Genomic DNA, 21,577 nt, shown 5'->3' with positions numbered 1-21,577 from the left:
TCAGTAACAATGTGACTACCATGACAGGAATGCGAGGGTGCGATGTATTGATGTCAATGATGTCAATGACCCTGTTTTTGTCCTTATTTATGCTGCAGGGCCCAAATGGCTTGCAGGCACTGTGATTGCCAAAGAGGGGAATAGGGTTTTGGTAGTTAAACTTACCAATGGACAAATCTGCTGCAAACACGTGGATCAAACTAGAAGGAGGTTCAGCAACCCCATAGAAGAAGCAGAGGAAGAACACGACGTAGAGTTTACTCCACCACAGGTGACCGAACACCGGAACCAAGTGGAGGAGAGTCCAGTGACTGTGGGCAGTCCGGACAGGCCTGAGGCACCGCAAACAGCAGACACTCAGGCCAGCGCCCAACAACCGGAGCCCCAACTCAGGCGCTCTACAAGGGAGCGTAAACCACCAGAGAGACTTAACCTGTGATCCCAATAAGACTTTGAGGGGGGGGAGGGGGGGGGAAGTGATGTCATGTATTCAACTATCATTGTAACCCATGTATAAGCTGACCTAAGTTGTACACCTTGAGAACATTGACCACAAGGGGTGCACTTGTGGGAGACACTCCTAATCTGGACTTTCAGGTTTAAAAGGGGAAGCTCTATCCACCTTCATCACTTGAGGTTTTGGTAATAAAGGTAACTGGTCACAAAGTGACCTTCTCTCAAGTATGGGCCTCATGTGCATTTATACTGTATAGGAAGGACATATCAACTACGGCCCTGGGGACAGATTTCAATAGGCTCTCCATGTTTCTCTGAAATATGGCTGTCGCCGAACGAATGCCAAAAGGGCACCTGTTGTAAGTAAACAGTCCTTTATGCGTGTTGATGCAAGTAATTTTCTTTGATGATTCAACCAGTTCCTGTGTCATGTAGGCCAACATTAGATCCAATTTGGTAAATGATTTCCCCCCGGCTAGCGTTGCAAACAGGTCATCACCTTTCGCTAGTGGGTACTGATCTTGTTTAGAAACTTGGTGGATCGTGACCTTGTAGTCTGCACAAACCCTGACCGTGCCGTCGCTCTTTATCGCTCTTTAACAATGGGACTGGGCCATTCATTAAATTCGACTGGTGAGCTGACCCCCTTGCATTGTAGCCAGTCCAATTCGAGCTCGACCTTTTCTCTCATCGTGTGCAGGACTGCCCTGGCTTTGTGCTGGATGGGCCTTGCATCTGGGCCTAGGTGAATCTGCACCTTGGCTCCCTTGAAGCTGCCAATTCCCGGTTCAAACAGTGAGGGAAATTTGCTCAGCACTTGAGCACACAAATCATCATCCGCTGATGACAAAGCTTTGATATTGTAACATTTCCATTTTATTTTCTCACGCCAACTCCTGCTGAATAATGATGGGCCATTGCCCCTGGCTGGAGTTTCCAGAATTAGGGGGCACAGTCTCAGGATAAGAGGTAGGCCATTTAAGACAGAGACGAGGAAGAATTTCTTCACTCAGATGGTTGTGAATCTTTGGAATTCTCTGTCCCAGAGGGCTGTGGACGCTGAATCTCTCAATATATTCAAGGCTGAGATAGATAGATTTTGAGAGTCGAGGGGAATCAAGGGATATGGAATCCGGGCGGGAAAGTGGAGTTGAGGTCGATGATCAGCCTATGATCTTATTGAATGGCGGAGCAGGCTCGAAGGGCCATGTGGCCTACTCCTGCTCCTCTTTCTTATGTTCTTATGGGCAAGCACAGTGATTACCCACATAATGTCAGAGATGATGCTGCCAACTTTGGAAAGATATGGCATAACAAGTTCCTCATAAAATACATGTCAACAGTATGGAGTACTATTGCCGATTCTCAGCATTTCCAGGGTTGGGCACTCACATATTTAACTAAACAAGAAAAGGTACAATCTCCTACCTTTTGTCACAGTCTTTCGAACAATAATTGACAAAGATGGTCCAGGCAAATTTTATCACTGTGGTAAAGGGTTCATATATCAGTGGACACAAGTTAACATTTTGGGAGTTCAGAATAAGAAGGAATGTCGGAGCAATTTAAAGAATAATAGTTGTGGAATTTTTTTTTTCTTTTAGCAGGAAAGGAGATTGCAGTCGGCAATATAACTGGGTTCAAGAGACTATTAGTTGTGTTTCTGAAATGAAATAGGGACATGGTGCAAAGGGGGATAGGTAGGGTTTGTTTATTTATCATAAAAGGACAGGCCTGTTGAGCTTAATGGACTATTCCTGTTCCAAAAATTCTTATGTCCTTCAGTGCCAATGCTCTTAAGTGTGTTTCTGTGGATGGTCTCAGTGAGGCAACCAATGACCCCTGACTAAATAGCAGCCAGTAAAGCCATTCAGAAACTCAAAGAGTAAAAAACCGGTTTAATGTAGTGGAGAAACATTTATGCAGGCTCTTTCATGCCACAGACTATATCCCTTTGAAATGTTTCTCCACCTAAATCCTTTATGACTAATGATTATCTGGAAGAACTACAAGTGTTCAAGGCAGCAGTACACAGAGACTTGGTGTCTAGAGTAGCTGTTCGACTCTGATCTCTTAGAGATTTAATGAGGCAGTGTCAGTTCTTTTAACCCTTTTCACATTGCCGATATTGTGCCCTTGGCTAATGACATTATTTACAATTTTTCTTCTAAAAGGTTGCCTACAAGTTCTGGCATCTAACTTGGAAAAGCAATCATACTTAGGTAGATGCTATCATTCTAGAACAGTTATGAACATTATCAAATCAGATTCTATATTACAAATTGGCAATGTTCAGTAATTTTAACATTCTGCACTTGAAGTCTTGGAAAAAGAATGGGGTGAGGTCATCCCAATCTGCTGCCCTGCATCCATCACGAACCACAACCCCACCTTTTGCCAATCCCACTTCCTTCTATGTTTCTCACTTACAACTGCACTTTTTAAATCCCAACTACCTCACCTTTGGCTCTATTTGCCACAATACTTCCACAGCCATCGTTCTTTAATCCTTCCCTCTTAGCCACCTTTGATATACTTGTCCTCAGCAAAACCTTTACTCTCTCCCATCCTGATCGATCATCCTGGTATGGCCTCCATCTTCGCTCCTTCAAAGAACTCAGACTTGAGCGTATCTGGTGCGCAATTGCTTTAGCCATCCATCACCAAATCTGTCTGGATGACCTCAAGCACTATAGAGCCACAATCTCCTCTACCAAAACCGTACACTACTCCTGGATCATCCTGGAAAGCAGAGATAACTCCCAGCTATTTTTCTGCACTTTCAGCTGTCTGCTTAAGCCTTTCTCCCCTATCCCCTTTATTCTGACCTCCAACAATAAGTGCAAGGAGCTGGGGATTTCCTTTTCTCTAAAATCGAGGCCATCCATTCAACAGCCTCTGCTTCATTCCCCCCTTGTTCACCAATGAAAACTTCCCCGTGCCCTAGCCCTCAACCCGTGTTTTTCTACAGTTTTCTCTTATTTTCTCGATGACCTCCTTCGCGTGGCGCTGAACTCCTTTGAAGGGCGCACGGCCCAATTCCGCGTCGGGGGCGGGACTTCAGGGCCGAGCGCAGGAAGTCCCAGCCCCGGAAGATTACCATTCCCCAATCGGGGTGAAAGGCAATTTTGGGAACAGCAACCTACCATCCTATCTGCAACCTCACTTTCCTCTCAAGTTCTTGAATGTTTTGTTGTTTTCTAAATCCATACACACCTTTCCTGCAATTTCATGTTTGAATCTCTCTAATCAAGATTTTGCCTCTGCCACAGGATTGTAACGGCCCTAACCAAAGTCACAAATGGCATCCTTTGTGACTGTGGTGCACTAAATGTCCTTGTCATTAGAATCATCGAATCATGGAAATTTACAGCACAGAAGGAGACCATTTCAGCCCATCGTGTCCGCGCCGCCTGACCAAGAGCAATCCAGCCTAATCCCACTTTTTAGCCCTTGGTCCGTTACGGCATTTCAAGTGCACATCCAAGTATTTTTTAAATGTGATGAGGCTTTCTGCCTCTACCACCCTTTCAGGCAGTGAGTTCCAGATCCCCACCACCCTCTGGGTGAAGACATTTTCCCTCATATCTCCTCTAAACCTCCCCCCAATTACTTTAAACCTATGTCCCCTGATTGTTGGCCCCTCTGCCAAGGGAAACAGGACCTTCCTACTCTATCTGTTATGTATTGTCCAGGTACATTAAATGTATAAGTGCAATGGTGCGCCACAGAGGGCGCTGTGGTGGGAGACCTGCAAGACAGAGTATAAAAGGCTGCCCACCTGAGAGGCACTCTGGAGTTACACAATAAAGGACTAAGATCACAGCAGTTACTACAACACCAGACTGTGTGGAGTCAGTGATTTAAGTGCTACATACATCACATTGGCGACGAGGACACGGACGAGCTTCACTCAACCATGGCTACTCTGGGCTCGTTAAAGGATTTTATGGTGGGCAATGATTGGGAGGCTTTTACGGAAAGGCTCGAGTACTACTTTACGACAAACGACCTGACGGGGGGTATGGACGCACTGAGAGAGAAGTGTAAGGCGATATTGCTTTCCAGTTGTGGCGATGAGGTTTACTGTCTCGTCAGGGATTTGCTGGCACCCATGAGCGCCAGGGACCAGTCATATGAGGAGCTGATCGAGCTCATTCGTTACCAACTGAAACCGAAGGAGAGCATCCTCACGGCCAGGCCAAATTCTACCATCACTGCAGGCCTGAGGGCCAGGATGTTACCAAATATGCTGCGGATATCAGGAGACTCGCAGCACCGTGTGACTTTGGCACACACCTTGACGAGGCATTGCGAGACGTTTTTGTTATGGGGATTGGCCATGAAGGTCTCCTTCACAAACTGCTGTCCACTGAACCTACAGTCACCCTGAAGCACGCCATCACTATCAGCAGGGCATTTATGACCTCGACTTGCAGCACCAAGCAGATGATCCACACAGTCTCGAACCCGGCAGGCACTGTCCACAGGATAGCGCCGGTCACAGACAAAACTGCAGAACGTGGCTCTGCCCAGGGCAGAGAGCATGGACCTCGGGGTCCTGGAACTCAGAGTCTGCCGAGGGGGGCTAATCGAGTAACACTATGCTGGCGCTGCGGAGGAAGACATGGGGCTCACCGGTGCAGGTTTGCGGAGTATACGTGCAATGCCTGCCACACGAAAGGCATCCTTCAGCGTTTGTGCAAAAGAAACCTGACTCACCGTGTGGCTGAGGAGATGGTAGAGGATCCCAGTGAGGAGCAGGCAGAAGAAGATGAGGCATTTGGTCTGTATACGTATACCGACGATTCGGCCCCAGTGATTATGGAAGTCAAGATTAACGGAGTCCCAGTGAGTATGGAAATGGACACTGGATCGGGTCCGTCGTTGATGAGTCAGGAAACTTTTGATAAACTGTGGGTCAACTCAGCTGCACGACCCAAGCTGGCCCTGGTCACGGTGAAGCTACGTACCTACACCAAGGAACTGAGACCCGTTCTTGGCAGAGCGGATGTGCAGGTATCTCACAGGGGCGAAATGCACGGTTTACCTTTGTGGGTCATTGCAGGTGATGGGCCGACGCTACTAGGCAGGAGGTGGATGGGGAAGATTCGTGGGAGCTGGGAAGACTTCATTCCTCCACAGACCGCTGTCCCCCGGATTCCCAAAGAGCAGCGCCGACCGAGCTGGAGGAGAAAGAAGCAGTTCATCGGCAGTCTAAATCCCCACACAGACGAGCAGACCCTAGAAGAGCAGTTTTGCAGGTGCGGGCCGATCACTGGGGTGTGGGCCAGCGACACGCTGCGGGCGGTGAGCGGGAGGTCCATCGATGGCCGACAAAGCGGGGGGGCCCACGCAGAGGAAAAGTTGGGCGGCGGTCGCGGCTACAGTGGTGGCGGCTATGGCGGCCGCAGGAGGGGCGGCAGTTGCAGGGACAGCGACAGGAACGGAGGCTTCAGCGGTGGCGGAGGCTACGGCGGCGGCTGGTGTGACTCGGGAGAATACGAGCCAGAGCGGTGGATGCTGCAGCAATTACGGAGGACGCTCTCACAGGGACTATGACTGATCGAGTCCAGGGAACCACTTCTGCCAGAGTCAAGATCAAGTTGTTCTTGGCCGTTTTTCTCCTTTCTTTCTTCTTTGTTCCTTCTGTTCCTTCTTCACCAGTGAGCTCAAGATGGTGGCGAGCCTCGTGGCAGCAGAGCTCTGCAGAGAAAGGCAAGCAGAGCAACTAAAATGGCGGCACCCAGTGGAAGCCTCGTGGGAAACACAAGATGGCGTCTTAAAAGGGAAATGCACCTGGGAGTCTTAAAAGGGCCTTACTCCATTGGCAGTCCCCACAAAGAGACTTTTGTAAGGCAAGAGTGAGTCTAAATGAGCAATGTGAATGTAGGATGACGGATTTATGATAAGAGTTAATATTTTAATGCTGAATGGTTACTGTGTTTAAAATAATGGATATGAATTACGAAAAGAGTTAATACCACGAGGTACAAGTAAAAGGGTAATGGATCCGTGACTAACTAATGGACTAATGCGATTTTCGATTTATGTGATTCATGCAATGGTTCAGCGGCTGCAGCTGAGCCGCCAAGCCGACTACTTTCTGAGAACAGAGGCAACGCATCAGTTGCAATACCCTGTTTCAGCGCAGCCCATTACCTCGGGCAAAAAGGGGCAGTATACCGCCACCGTACCTCACCCAGAGGAGCTGGGATTAAATAACTGTTCACTGTACCTGCAACCTTTTGACATAACATCTGTACCACATATTATATGTGCCATACAAATGTACTGTCTATGTATACCTGCTTTCTGTTGGAGGTTATGCTCGTGTACTTCATCACCCATGTAAGGACTGCAAACACCACATGCTTGCACCGGATCGCAAGCATAATCTCCACATGAGGGAGAAGAGGGAAGTGGATGGTCATGGATTCACACTCACAAATCAACCAGGACAAACAAGGCCGAGGTTACCGGCAATGGCTTTTGCAACTGGGGAGGGAGTGAGATGTTATGTATTGTCCAGGTACATTAAATGTATAAGTACAATGGTGCGCCACAGAGGGCGCTGTGGTGGGAGACCTGAAAGTACCTGCAAGACAGAGTATAAAAGGCTGCCCACCACACCTGAGGGGCACTCTGGAGTTGCACAATAAAGGACTAAGGTCACAGCAGTTACTACAACACCAGACTGTGTGGAGTCAGTGATTTGAATGCTACATACATCACACTATCCAGGCCCCTCATAATTTTATACACCTCAATCAGGTCTCCCCTCAGTCTCCTCTGTTCCAAAGAAAACAATCCCAGCCTATCCAATCTTTCCTCATAGCCAAAATTCTCCAGTCCAGGCAACATTCTTGTAAATCTCCTCTGCACCCTTTCCAGTGCAATCACATCTTTCCTATAATGTGATGACCTTTCTGTTGCTTTTGACACAATTGACCACACCTCCTCCTCCATCCTCTTTCTTCTGTTGTCTAGCTGAGTGGGACTGGCTCCACTCTTAATAATCTGATCACAGCTGGATAATCAGCATCAATGGCTTCTCTACCTGCCCCTGCACCGTTACCTCCAAGGTCCCCCTAATATCTACCCTTGGCCCCCTACTCTTCCTCATCTCTATGATTCCCCTTGATCCCCTTGCGACGTAATCTGCAGGCGTAAGTAATTTTAATCAACAAATCCCTTAAACCCTCCTGCCAAGAAACAACCTTGGGGGACCCTTAGGGGAAAAATTCGCGTGCGGGGACTTCTTGCCGAGGCGCGGGGCCGCTATCACCTCCTTCAAAATTCCATGAGAATTAGCGGAGGCGCAAACTGGTAGCGCCCCGTCTCTGCCAGTAGTGCCCCGGGCCGATGCGCCGGCAAAGACAACGTCATCACTGTGTGCAGCAACTCATTTTTGCCCTGGAGTGAAAATTCGGTAGGCTACCGAGGGCGATGCCTGCACCAGCTTCACGGGTCGCGAATGGGCCTCACTTCGCTCGCGGGGCGAAAATTAAAGGGGTGGTTTTTAAAAATGGCTGACTTACCGGTCGCGGCCTTGCCTTGTCCAATTCGTGAGGTCCGTGCTGCGATGTTACAGCCCGACACTCCGCTTCTGTGCTGGGCTACTGCCACAGCACCCCACGCCCTAGTGGTGAAGTGGTGGCCCCTTTTCCCCGATGCGGAGTGGGCAGCGTGGCCTCCCCTTTAATTGACACGATGTTCCATGTAGCACTGCAAAATTCCTGCAGTTAGTGCCCCAGTCCCGTCCCCAAGAGGGGATGGAGCACGCGACATTATGGCCGGGCGCAGGAAGTCCTGCCTCGAAGCCATTACCGACCCCCAATTTCTCCCCCTTTTAATGTGTATTGTGCCAAAATGTCCATAACCCTCAAGATCCTCACTGCATTTGGCCACAAAAATGTTGTAATGTAACAAATGATTCCAATATTCAATGAAAAAGTAAACATGAGCATGATTCCATCAATTTAAACAATCCTGATAACCTTGTGCTAATGCTAAAAACTGATCTACACTTTGTCTATTGTGATAGTAATATTTATTTATTAACTCATTCTGAAAAATTAAAGCAAATGGATAATTCTCTATTCCCCACTGACACTTGCTCTTTCAGTGAACTTCATTAAAACCCAAACCATAATCATAATATGATTAGTTGTTTTTATGCTCCATGTTTATTATGAGCTGCAAAAGCTTAGAAATTATTTATACCTCACCTATAATAGATTCACAGCAAAATAAGAATGAAAGATTAATGAGTGTTATAAAGATTTTGCAAATCCTGAAGTGTTGGTTTTCTAACATGCTTTGCATAGCTGGAAGCTGCAAAAGGAATGTGGCACTGAGCCACAGAGACCAGGAAGATGGTTGGTTTATTCCCCAGACTGTATCAAGTTAGCTCATCTCTCCCATGGTGGCAGTAATGGTGCTACAATTGCTCTCAGTGCCCTGGAATTGGTCGGAGAAAAAAATCAGTCGAGGAGGACGTGGCTGCAGGAACACTAGAAGTTACTGCTGCTGCAGGCTCCTCCTCCACCTCCTCACTGTCCTCAGCAGCAGAACGGGTGAGATTCAGGGCTCCTCGCCTCCAGAAATAAGTACGACCGGATCCATCGGTTGTGGTGGGTCATTTTCCACGGCCTGCACTCTTGGTTGAGCTAGAAAACATAAAGAGGTAAATTAGAGGAGGAGGTGCTAGGGTCACATGGGAATCCATACGCTACACAGGCATATGCATGAGAGCAACACTACTGCTGTAAGAATGATGACAGACATCACGTTTGATGAACATCATGATAGTACAAAATCTACATTACAATGATTTTCATGATCTCATCAATAATTACATAACATTACATGACATAACAATACATAACATTGCATCAATAAATCATCAATCACATATTTTACAGATGTAAGAGGCAATAATTTACTTTACATCACCCAATGGTTTATACTTTACTCATGTGGCATAAGGACAGGTTCCAACTCAGCATGGGTGGCCGAACGATTGTGCACCCCCACAAGCGCCAGCGCCCGCTCCTCAAGATCGGTGAGGGCCACAGATCTGCTGGGCCACCATCCGTGCGCCGCGGCTCGGCCCTGTTCTTTGGAAGCTTTTTCCGCAAAAGGTGACAACAGCATGGCATAAGATCATTGCCAGGTACTTTTACAGATACACAAACAGATTACTGACAGATATTTTGTTATTATTATTATTATTACTAATATTAATTATATTATTATTACACAACACAAGACACATAAACGTTATACATATCGCATGCATGATTAAATCTGACGTCTGCAAACAAATTGTTTAAGATCAAGGTTTGTATTAAATGATTACCGATCTAACTACAATGCATCAGATCTGCATTTAAATGAATCATTACATTATAACAACTACAATTACAATTACAATTATATAAATAAATATAAATATATGTAATACTTTCTCTTCCGGACCCATCAAGGTAATTCCAGCACTTCCGGCACTGGTTCGGCTCTCTTGCCTCGTGGGTGTTGGCAGAGATGCCCAAAAATTTGTTGATAGACTCGGGGGGTGGGGATTTCCCACACCCACCCTGGGTGGATTGTGCCCAGCTATTCTCAACTTCAGCCACCAAGGCAGCATTGGCCTCCTCGCTAAAACGTTTAGCCCTCCTACGACCATCTCTCCCGCCTCCGCCACTCCTTCCTCCTCCTCCTCACTCAGAATCCTTTCAATTGCTTCAATTGGATCCATTATAGCAGGACCTAATTGTTTTAATTCTGAAATTTTAGAAAAATTGATGCCAAACTCTCAATACTCTCAACACTTCAAGCTCCAACAACACAAGCTTTCTCCTCCCTCTCTCTCTCTCTCTCTCTCCACTTTCACTCTCTTCTGCACATGTGCAGATGACCCCTAACCTCCCGAAATGTGGGAAAAGACCGTTGCTATGGACACTGGCCTTTTACGACAGAAAAAAACTGAAAAAAACGCTAACGCCCATTTCACATGGCTCCCGCTAACGCCCAAATTATAAAATGGAAACTAGCGGGCTTGAAAATGGCCGATATTCCGGCGATCTCAAAAAACAATATAAACACAAACGCTGGAAATATCACCAACTTTTGGGTGATCTGGACACTAATGGAAAGTCTAGCCCCATGAGTTGTGTGTGTATCAGATGGGTACAGGATTGGACTTGGCTGTGACACCCTCTGGTCAAACAGCCTGGCGACATTTGCTGGCTAGGGTCACACGTGAAGAATATCCACTTGGGTGAAGGACTGGAGGGTGCCCATTGCCCATAAAGTCATAAGGAATACTAAAAAAAGGAAAAAGGCTATTTGAATTATCTGGATTTTCTTTAGCTAATTATCTTTATTTTGGTGTCAGGAGCTGCACTGCATAACATTGTTTGTATGTATATTACTGCAGAAATTACTTCTTCTGTCAGTTTGTACAGTTCTCACAAAGAACAAAGGAAGTAATCACAGGAATGGTTTCTTTATACAGAAGATATCTATAAGATTATTTTAACAGATATGCCTAGCCTATATGTAAGAAGGATATAGCAGGTTAAAGGTTAAAACTATCATCCCCAGTTTCTCCATCACTTGACTTACACTAAACCTCATCAAAATGCATCGGACATCAGTTCCCACACAGTGGCAATCATCACTGGATACAAAATGGCTATATTTTGGGGGAAAATATGTCTCCCTGTATAGCTGCTGCTTGTTTCTTTTAATTGACACACCTAGCTAAAGGGAACGTGGTGAAGGACACCACCAAAGCTGAATTGAAAGGCTGTGGTTAGGGGATGCCTATCTGGGATTTTTTATATCTGTAGTTTGTAGGAGGAACGAAAGACTGAAGGAGGCAAGATGTGGTTAAAAATTAGATGAAGAGATGAGGAACTGAAATAGTAGGAGAGGGAGAACTAAAGATGAGGTATAATTTAAGACGGTAATTACAAGATCAAGACAGAGGGACCAGATGAGAGAGGAAGTGTGAGTTAGTAAAAGCTGTTTCTGGCAATCACCTCAGGACACTGTAGGATAAGTGCATGTAAGAGGTGATGGTGATACTATCACAGATGATCCAAGAAACTGGTCATTATAATTGTTATGTATGCAACCCTATGTAACCACCACCAGAGGGAGTATCTGTTGGAGTCCTAAGGGATCTCAGCATCCCTTGGGAACACTGTATATAAGCAGGCCTCCTATGCTGTACGGACACACTGGAGTTAGAATAAAGGAGCTAAGGTCACACTTACTCACGTCTACAGCACTCAGTTAAATTACTTTATTACGAACATAACAACTGGCAACGAGATAACGAACCTTCACGCGAAAATGCAGAGAACTGTTGGTATCCTGGAGAAATTCTCAGAAGGGGATGATTGGGAGGCCTTTGTAGAGCGACTGGACCAATTCTTCATGGCCAACGAGCTGGAAGGGGACGAGAACGCTGCCAAATGAAGGGCGATCCTCCTCACCGTCTGCGGGGCAACAACCGATGGCCTCATGAAGAACCTTCTCGCTCCGGTGAAACCAACAACCAAATCCTATGAAGAACTGTGTACGCTGGTCGAGCAGCACCTAAATCCGAAGGAAAGCGTTCTGATGGCAAGGTATCGATTCTACATGTGTCAGCGGTCTGAAGGCCAGGAAGTGGCGAGCTACATTGCCGAACTAAGGCGTCTTGCAGGACATTGCAAATTCAATGGATTCCTGGAGCAAATGCTGAGACTTTTTCGTGCTTGGCATTTGCCATGAGGTTATCCTTCACAAACTATTGACTGTTGAAACACCGAACCTGAGCAAAGCCATAACGATAGCCCAGGCATTTATGTCCACCAGCGAAGACACCAAACAAATTTCGCAGCATAAAGAGGTTTCGGCAAGTACTGTACACAAAGTAAATTTCGTTTTCAGGCAGGAATGCATATGGCAGAACGTACACGCCTGCAGCTGCACGACCACAGATGATCCAGAGCCCACCATCAAGTGTTAAATCGAGGCAATTGACACCTTGTTGACGCTGCGGCGGCGATCATCGAGTCCATCAATGCCACTTCAAACATTATGCGTGCAAAAGATGTGGAACAATGGGACCCCTCCAGCGAGTGTGCAGACCAGCTACAAACCCTGCAAACCACCACATTGCAGAGGACGACCGATCCATGGCGGATCAAACTGAACTAGAGACTCGAACTGAGGAGGCAGAAGTGTACAGGGTACACACCTTCCCTGTAGGAAATGTCCACCAATCATGTTAAAAGTTGAACTGAACGGAATTCCAGTATCCATGGAACTGGAAACGGGTGCGAGTCAGTCTATCGTGAGCAAAAAGGTCTTCGACAGGCTGTGGTGCAACAAGGCACACAGGCCCAAGCTGAGCCCCATTCACACCAAGCTGAGAACTTACACTAAAGAGCTGATCCCTGTAATTGGCAGCGCAGAAGTAAAAGTCTCCTATGATGGAGCAGTGCATGAATTCCCACAATGGATTGTACCAGGAGATGACCCCACACTGTTTGGCAGAAGCTGGCTGGGAAAAATCCGCTGGAACTGGGATGACATCCAAGCGCGCTCGTCCGTCGACGATGCCTCATGTGCCCAGGTTCTGAGTGAGTTTCCGTCGTTATTTGAGCCAGGCATCGGAAGTTTCTCAGGGGCGAAGGTGCAGATCCACCTGATTCCCGGTACACGACCCATCCACCACAAGGCACGTGTGGTGCCATATATGATGTGAGAGAAAGTGGAGATCGAGCTGGACAGGCTGCAACGAGAGGGCATCGCGTGCTGGTGGAGTTCAACGAGTGGGCCAGTCCGATTGTTCCGGTCCTCAAGAGCGATGGCACGGTCAGAATTTGTGGGGACTTTAAAGTAACGATTAACCTTTTTTCGCAGCAGGACCAGTACCCGCTACCCAAGGCAGCCGATCTATATGCGACGCTGACAAGAGGGAAGACGTTCACCAAGTTGGACCTGAGCTCGGCCTACATGACGCAGGAGCTGGCGGAATCTTCGAAAGACCTCACCTGCATCAACACGCACAAAGGTCTGTTCATCTACAATAGATGCCTGTTTGGGATTTGATCGGCCGCGGCAATTTTTCAAAGGAACATGAAGAGTCTGCTCAAGTCGGTTCCGCGCACCGTGGTTTTCCAGGACGACATATTGATCACAGGTCAGGACATCATTGAACACGTGAAGAACCTGGAAGAGGTTCTAAGTCGGCTAGATCGCATGGGACTCAGGTTGAAACGCTCGAAGTGTGTTTTCCTGGCGCCAGAGGTTGAGTTCTTAGGGAGAAGAATCGCGGCAGACGGCATCAGACCCACCGACGCCAAGACGGAGGTCATCAAGAACGGGCCGAGACCACAGAACATGATGGAGCTATGGTCGTTCCTGGGACTCCTCAACAATTTTGGTAATTTCCTACCCGGGTTAAGCACCTTACTAGAACTTCTACATGTGTTGCTACGCAAGGGAGATGATTGGGTATGGGGGAAATCACAAGAGACTGCTTTTGAGAAAGCCAGAAATCTATTATGTTCCAACAAACTGCTTGTTCTGCATGACCCATGTAAACATTTAGTGCTAGCTTGCGATGCATCTTCATACGGGGTCGGGTGTGTGTTACGACAAGCAAACAAATCGGGAACATTGCAACCGGTTGCCTATGCATCCAGGAGTTTGTCCAAGGCCGAAAGGGCCTACAGCATGATTGAAAAAGAAGCTCTGGCATGTGTTTACGGGGTAAAAAAAAATGCACCAGTATCTGTTTGGTCTTAAGTTTGAGTTAGAAACTGATCATATCGCTATTCTCAGAGAGCAAAGGGATTAATACCAATGCCTCTGCTCGCATCCAAAGATGGGCGCTCACGCTGTCTGCGTAAAACTATGTAATCCGCCACAGACCAGGCACAGAGAACTGCGCTGATACTCTCAGTTGGCTACCATTGCCCAGCACTGGGGTGGAAATGGCATAACCTGCAGACTTGCTCTTGGTGATGGATGCATTTGAAAATGAAAAGTCACCCGTTACAGCCCGCCAGATCAGAACCTGGACCAGCCAGGATCCTTTACTGTTCCTTGTAAAAAAACTGTGTGCTCCATGGGAGTTGGTCCAGCATCCCAGCAGAGATGAATGAAGAGACCAAGCCATTCTAACGGCGCAAAAACGAAATGTCCATACAGGCGGACTTTTTTTTGCGGGGTAAGAAAGGCAGGGAAACGTTTCTATGCGACCTACACAGTACCACCGAGGCAAAGTAATGATGAAAGCTATAGCCAGATCCAATGTGTGGTGGCCTGGCATCGACTCAGATTTGGAGTCTTGCGTGCGCCAATGCAACACTTGCTCTCAACTGAGCAATGCACCTAGGGAGGCACCGCTATGTTTGTGGTCATGGCCCTCCAAATCGTGGTCTAGGATCCACATTGACTTCGCTGGCCTGTTTCTAGGCAAAATGTTTTTGGTTGTTGTGGATGCTTATTCAAAATGGATTGAGTGTGCAATAATGTCTGTGAGCACGTCCACTGCCACCATTGAAAGCCTACAAGCTGTGTTTGCCATGCACGGCCTGCCTGATGTCCTTGTCAACGACAATGGGCCGTGCTTCACCAGTGCTGAATTCAAGGAATTCATGACCTGCAATGGGATCAAGCACGTTACATCTGCCCCATTCAAGCCCGCATCCAACAGCCAGGCAGAACAGGCAGTCCAAACCATCAAGCAAAGCTTGAAATGTGTGTCGGAAGGCTCCCTGCAGACCCGCCTGTCCCGAGTTCTGCTCAGCTACCGCACCAGACCCCACTCGCTCACTGGGGTTCCACCAGCTGAGCTGCTCATGAAAAAGGCGCTCAAAACAAGGCTCTTTCTTGTCCACCCTGATCTCCATGATCATGTCGAGGGCAGGCGGCATCAACAAAGTATGTACCATGATCGCACAAATTTGTCACGTGATATTGAAGTCAATGACCCTGTATTTGTACTCAACCATGGACATGGTCCCAAATGACTTGCTGGCACTGTCATAGCCAAAATGGGGAATATGGTGTTTCAGGTCAAACTCGCAAATGGACTAACTTGCAGAAAGCATTTGGACCTAACCAAACTGTGATTCACAGACAGTCACGGGCAACCCGAAGAGGACACCACCAACTTCAACCCCCCGACACACACACAAGGGACAACCGACATCACGGTTGACCACGAAGCTGAACTCATCATCCCCAGAAGCCCAGCAAGGCCAGCTGCGCAGCAGCCCAGTGAAGAACCAACCAACTCACCTACACCTGCATTTGTACCGAGACGATTGACTAGGGAGTGAAAGGCCTCAGATCGTATGGTGGGGAGGTGGGTACTTGAGGAAAGATTCCTATTTTTATCTTCCTGTACCCTGGATTTCCTGGGCTACATACTATGAAAGATTTTCCTGGATCTATGTCTTGGGCACGGCAACCATTGGAAATTTGGGCAGCCAGAAAGGAAGCCAACCAATTGTGCAATATTCATTGTGTCCAGGCAATCCAGTGTACATGGGCGCAAACTCAGGAAAATCTCCTCTACTAACTGTGGCCAATCTGCTCCAATGCCTTTGGTATCATCACTCTGAAAGTGTCTCCAGAAGAGTGCAAAGAGCCTGGGATGATACTCCCCACTATTTTATATTTTTCCCTATGAAAAGACAGCTGGCTTCACCCTCCATGGTGTCTTTCCACAGGAACACAGCTATGATTGCGAATTCTATGGCACAGAAGATTCAACCTGCATCCAAACATTCTAATTCGCTGTATGTTGGTACTTAAACACATTATACCAGCTTTGAGCTCACCTAAGGCTCCAGTTGCAAAACACATGTGGGGTAGAAATTGCCCTCTGCCGGAAATGGGACTCACCTACTGGATGCGAAATTCATCGAAATCCGGCGAAATTCAGCTTCTCCATGTTTTTTTCCAGCTGGGCAGAAGTGGGTCATCATGGGGTGGAAGTGGGGGCGGAAAGGAGTGACCATCACTCGCGGGGCGGAAGTGGGGACGGGAAGGGGAGAGCCACTGCGAACTCTACATTTATTTCAGTTAGGTCCACTGGGCCACCAGAGAGGGTTTCGGCCAGGCACCCAAGAGGAGGTGCCAGGCTGCCTGCTGGCGGCCCGGCCGAACCCGGGGGGCATAATTGTTGGACCAACCTGTCAGTCGGCTGACAAAAAAAAATAACATGGCGGCCACGGCAGTATGCCCTTCCCTTTAAGGGCAGCCGTGCCGCCATTTCACACACACTGCACCGACAGAACATGCTGTCGGGGGCACCAGCCAGCGGCGGCTCCGCTACAGCGGGGCAATTCCGGAAAAGGGGGTCGCTGCCAGACGGTAAGGGGTCGGTACGTGCATGCGGCGGCGGGAAAACCGGACACCATCCGCTCCTGAGGAAGGGCATTTTCGAAAATGTCGGTCCATGGAGAGTCGGCGGCCATCTCGCGCCGTCCGTGGCCACCGCTTTCAGGCAATCAAAGGCCTTATCGCAAGGGGCAATTTCGGCCCCACAATTTGGTGCAATAAGCTCCAAATATATCATCTAGGTCTGTGTGTTATGGTGAAGAATGGGTGAAGTACTAGGGGATAGCTAAAGCCCATAGAATCTAACCCCAGCACCTTCAGGAGAAAAGGGGAAAAAACTGTGAAGGAAAAATGAACAAAAATAATGATTGTTATTTGTAATTGTTTTTACTGTTTTTTTTAACAAATTAAAAATTGCAAGATTTTCACCTGTGAATTCTCAACTGGTCATTCTTTGTGTGTGAGCACAGACAAGGTATCTGACTATGGGGACGTCACAGATCAGCCCAATCCCTTCCTCACTTATATAATATATACGTTCCTCACTTGATGTCTAAACACAAGTACTTTCCAACAGGGATCACTGAAAAGCAATCAGGAGCCGGAACCCTGACTGGTCTTCCCACTGTCTAGCCCAGGGGAAGCTGAAGGAAATTGTAGTGTCACTACCCTCTCCCTGACTGAAATCACAAAGCGACAGAGCCCGAGAACACACTTGGGATTTTCTGATCTGAAAGGCTCAGTACCACACCATGTGGTGTGTTTGCCCACTGAAGGCTTTTGGTGAATTCACAAGGAAGACTGATCAGGTGATGTAACCAACATACAGCATATTGGAGTGGTTGGGTGCAGGTTCAACCTCCTACGCCACTGCGTTCACAGCCTTGGCTGTGTCTCACGGAGCGATGCACTAGAATGTGAAGCCAGTTGCTCTTTTCTAATCAGCTGTGATCCAAGTCTTCATATTGGAAGTCCAATTGTGTCATGAATCTTTAAAAAGAATCTCGGGTTGCTGAAAATTCAAGAGATTTGGGATCCATTGACATTGGTTACTTTCTTTTTCATAATCTCAGCACTTTACAACCATTAGCTTGCAACCTGGATCCTAACACACTTATTTGGGGAAAAGAGATCACAGCCACTATTTTGGATCATTTTCTTTGTTAAGTGCCTCTCATTAGTCCCAGAGAGAATGTACTGCAGTTTATTTGTCTTGCTATTGAGCACAGTGTTATCTGACAATCTGGTACTCTCTGCCTCCAACCCCTTTCAAAAATGTTCCAGTCTCTTGTATTTCTCCAATCACTAATCACACATAATGGTAACCAAAGCTATCAATTAATTCCTGATAAAACATTTCAAGAATACTTACATCAGTTTTTTTTAATTAATTTTTTTGTTTTGGAAGTATAACCTATGGACTGTGTAAGTGGTCAGTCGACGGCTATTTCCCGAGGTTTTCGAGGCCTCGCCTTAGGGTCCAAATACGTAAGGGTTTTCACTTGGCAGTAACTGGTGCCAAATCAGCCCTGCCTTGCTTGCTGTGCTATGGGTTGATTTTCCACAGAGATCGGTGCCAATAGGTCTCTCACAGTTATCCAATCTGCTATTTATGATTTAACACTCACTTATAGCAAGCACACTAACCCTGTCCTTATGCTCGGGCGAAAAGAGTTATAACGGCTTGCCTTGTAGTGAGACACGGACCAACGTTTCAAGTTCAAAATCACACAAGGTTTATTACAACAGATCAACACCTCCACTCCACTCGCCAGATGCTTGTGAAGTAGAACCACACAGTGCAGTAATATCCAGTAAAACAGTACACTTCCTTTGTTAGTCTTACAAGAGACCAACCCTTCCCGTGGGCTAAACCCACCTAACACTAAACCCCACCTCTGACACCCCCTGATGCAGTTACATGGATCGGTTGGTGAGCGTGTAACTATTGAGTTCTCACCCAATCCGCCCTTCCTTGCTCGCTGGTCCTTCCTCAGCGGTTCGACTCCACGGCCCTGTGCTTGGCTGAAGCATGCAAGATCCAGGTTGAAGTTGAAGTCCGTCGGGTTAGAGAAGCGAGGCTTTGCTCTCGGTCCTTCTCCTCGAGGGGTGGGCAAACGTGCCTTCACGTAGGATGCGATAGAACGAAGATTGAGCTTCCAAAACGCTCGACAGTATACTCCTGTAATCCACAATTCTGGCTGGGTTTGGATGGTTCTGTTCCCTCCGGGGAACCTTTCCATGGCTTCTTCAGGTCTTATTTTGAGCTATCTGAGATGTGCTGGGGTCTGAACAAAGCCAGCCGATCGATGTTTGAAGGTGAGTGTTAAATGGCCCATCAGTCCTGATTGCTGGACCGTTGTGAAGCCAATGCAGGTGTCAGTCTTGTCCTAACACCTTGCTCTATTCCCTAGACAACCTGGATCCACACACAAAAAGAGTCCCTTGGTCTTCCTAAGAGCACCCAGCTCTGACGTCACTGGCTGCTGGCAGGCCAGTGTTCAAATTAACATTTTGAACAGACGCAACTTCTCTCACCAGTTTCTGTGGGAGAGATCCGCCCCCACGTGTTTCTCCCAGCAACATGTTTCTTCCTAATCCAGACCAGCCATCTTGTGTCACAGTATTTCAAAAGTCCTTTTCAGGGTGTACAGCCAACAGGGATAAAAACACAATAGTCCAGAGTTGACTTTGTCGACTTACAACTGCAACATAGTAATGTTATATTTTCAACTGAATATTCTTTTTTCCTTTCCCCAAAGAAGCAACTTTGTTACTCCAATAGCACACCTAACTAGAGATAAAGATGGATACCATATATGCTGTGAATTTGAAATAAAAACAGAAATGCTGGAAATAAACAGCAACTCAGTCAGAAATACACAGAAAATTCAATTAATCTTCATAGAAACCGTTAGTAAAACATTTGACTGGCAGACATTACAAATGGATGGATGAATGCCAGCGTGATGAAATGTAATATTTTTGTTTAGAATTTTCTTCTTTTTAGTGTTTTTCTTTGTGCTCACAGCCAAGGAATATGCTGAGTAATGGTAATCTTTCCCATTTTACACATTTAGTGCCAGCATCAACTGCTTCTCGGTTGGACAGTGAAGGTGGCTGCAATAATGGGGACTTAGACACAGTCTTAACCAGTAGGGAATTTCTAAACCGACAACATCCATCCATATCGCCTCTCTGAAGAATAGCACCAATATGGTGGTAATCAGTAGAAACATAGAACTTGTTTTGTACTGCAGTCTCACTAGAAACTGGGTTGGGACTGCCTCAACCCATTTTGTGTTGGATTCTTGCAACTCGCAAAAGGGGGAGACTTTCAATCTATCTGCCTAAACTGCATTTTAGCCCAGGTTTCAGAGAAGTGAAGGAGCATTGTGCTAAACCCCTCACTGCATTGCCTTTCATGGAAATTATCATTTTGAAGAACAACTTTTAATAAAAAAAGGAACTGAAGCAATTGTTAACGATCGAAGGCTTGTCATTCGACATAATTCTGCAAACAATCTTCCCTTTGAGTGTCTGATTCACCTGCTAATTCATGTATTAAAGTAAACTAATATAATGAGAATCAAAAAACAAACCAAAGGATTTCAAAGTTCACTTTGCAGGAAAGAATTGCTGGATTTAGGCTGAGTGGCATAAATAACCTTGATCCCCAGAGGATTGATTGAAGAATCCTCTCCCGTCAAATACTGAGTACCTACAGCTGTTGAGAATAGCACCCAAAACATAAATCACTTTCTGTGCAGAGAACATAATCAAAGCTGCATGATAAACATTATTAGAAGAGAAAAGGGTTGCTTTGATTCTTTCTGAATACAGTTGATCTGTGTTTATTGTGAAACAGACTGGGAGCAATTTTGGCACCGCCCTGGATTGTAGGTATGTTATCAATGTCTGTCAAGGCACATCTAATTAATTATTTCTTAGAAACTAATATTATTGGCCCAGAAATCCCGGTCGGCTGCTTCCCGCAGGCGATCGGGTAAAAAACGTTTTAAAAATGCGCACTTACCTTATCCTGCTGTACCCACGCGAGGTCTCGGTTCTGAGGCCTCTTCCGACTGCGTGTCGCAGCGCATGCACGTCAGGACGTGCGCAGGCCTGGAGCTGGAATCACATGGCTCTGGGCAGCCAATCAGGTAAAGTATGTTCTCATTCATAATAATGGGAACTCCATAAGTTGGAGTTCCCATTATTATAAATGAGAAACAGCGCCCAAAACACACAATAATAAAAAATAGAAAAAATACACAACATATTTTTATTAAGTTAAATTAAAGTTATTTATGAATTTTAAAAATATATATTTTTCCAATTTTTAAAAAGTTAAAAAAATTATGGTTTAAAATAACCTTACTGTAGTGGGGAAGGTTTTTAACAAAAAAATGTGTTTTTTAAATTTTAAAATGTTTTTGTGTATTTTAAAACTCTCACGCCTGTAAAAGTAGGTTATGCGCCTGCTTTTATCAGGCACAAGAGTTTTAAGGTATTTAGGTAAATACCTTAATCTTGCCCGTGCAAATGTCCTCGCTCCCGAGATATGGAAGATCTGTCAAGCTCCAGCTCGACAGATCGGAAAAGTCGGTTTTCAGCGCATGCGCATTGTGCTCTGAAAACTGGCTTTTGCGATGCCTTCCCGGGTCCATACATACTCAGTACGGACCCGGGAGGCCGGAATTTCAGCCTCATTGTGTATTTTTCCAAAAGGCAATTACAGACCTTTTAAATAGCATTT

The sequence above is a fragment of the Pristiophorus japonicus genome, chromosome 8 (genome assembly GCF_044704955.1).
Source record: "Pristiophorus japonicus isolate sPriJap1 chromosome 8, sPriJap1.hap1, whole genome shotgun sequence".
NCBI classification, from domain to species: Eukaryota; Metazoa; Chordata; class Chondrichthyes; family Pristiophoridae; genus Pristiophorus; species Pristiophorus japonicus.
The sequence above is the reverse complement of the archived record's forward strand: the minus strand, read 5'-3'. Positions refer to the sequence as shown.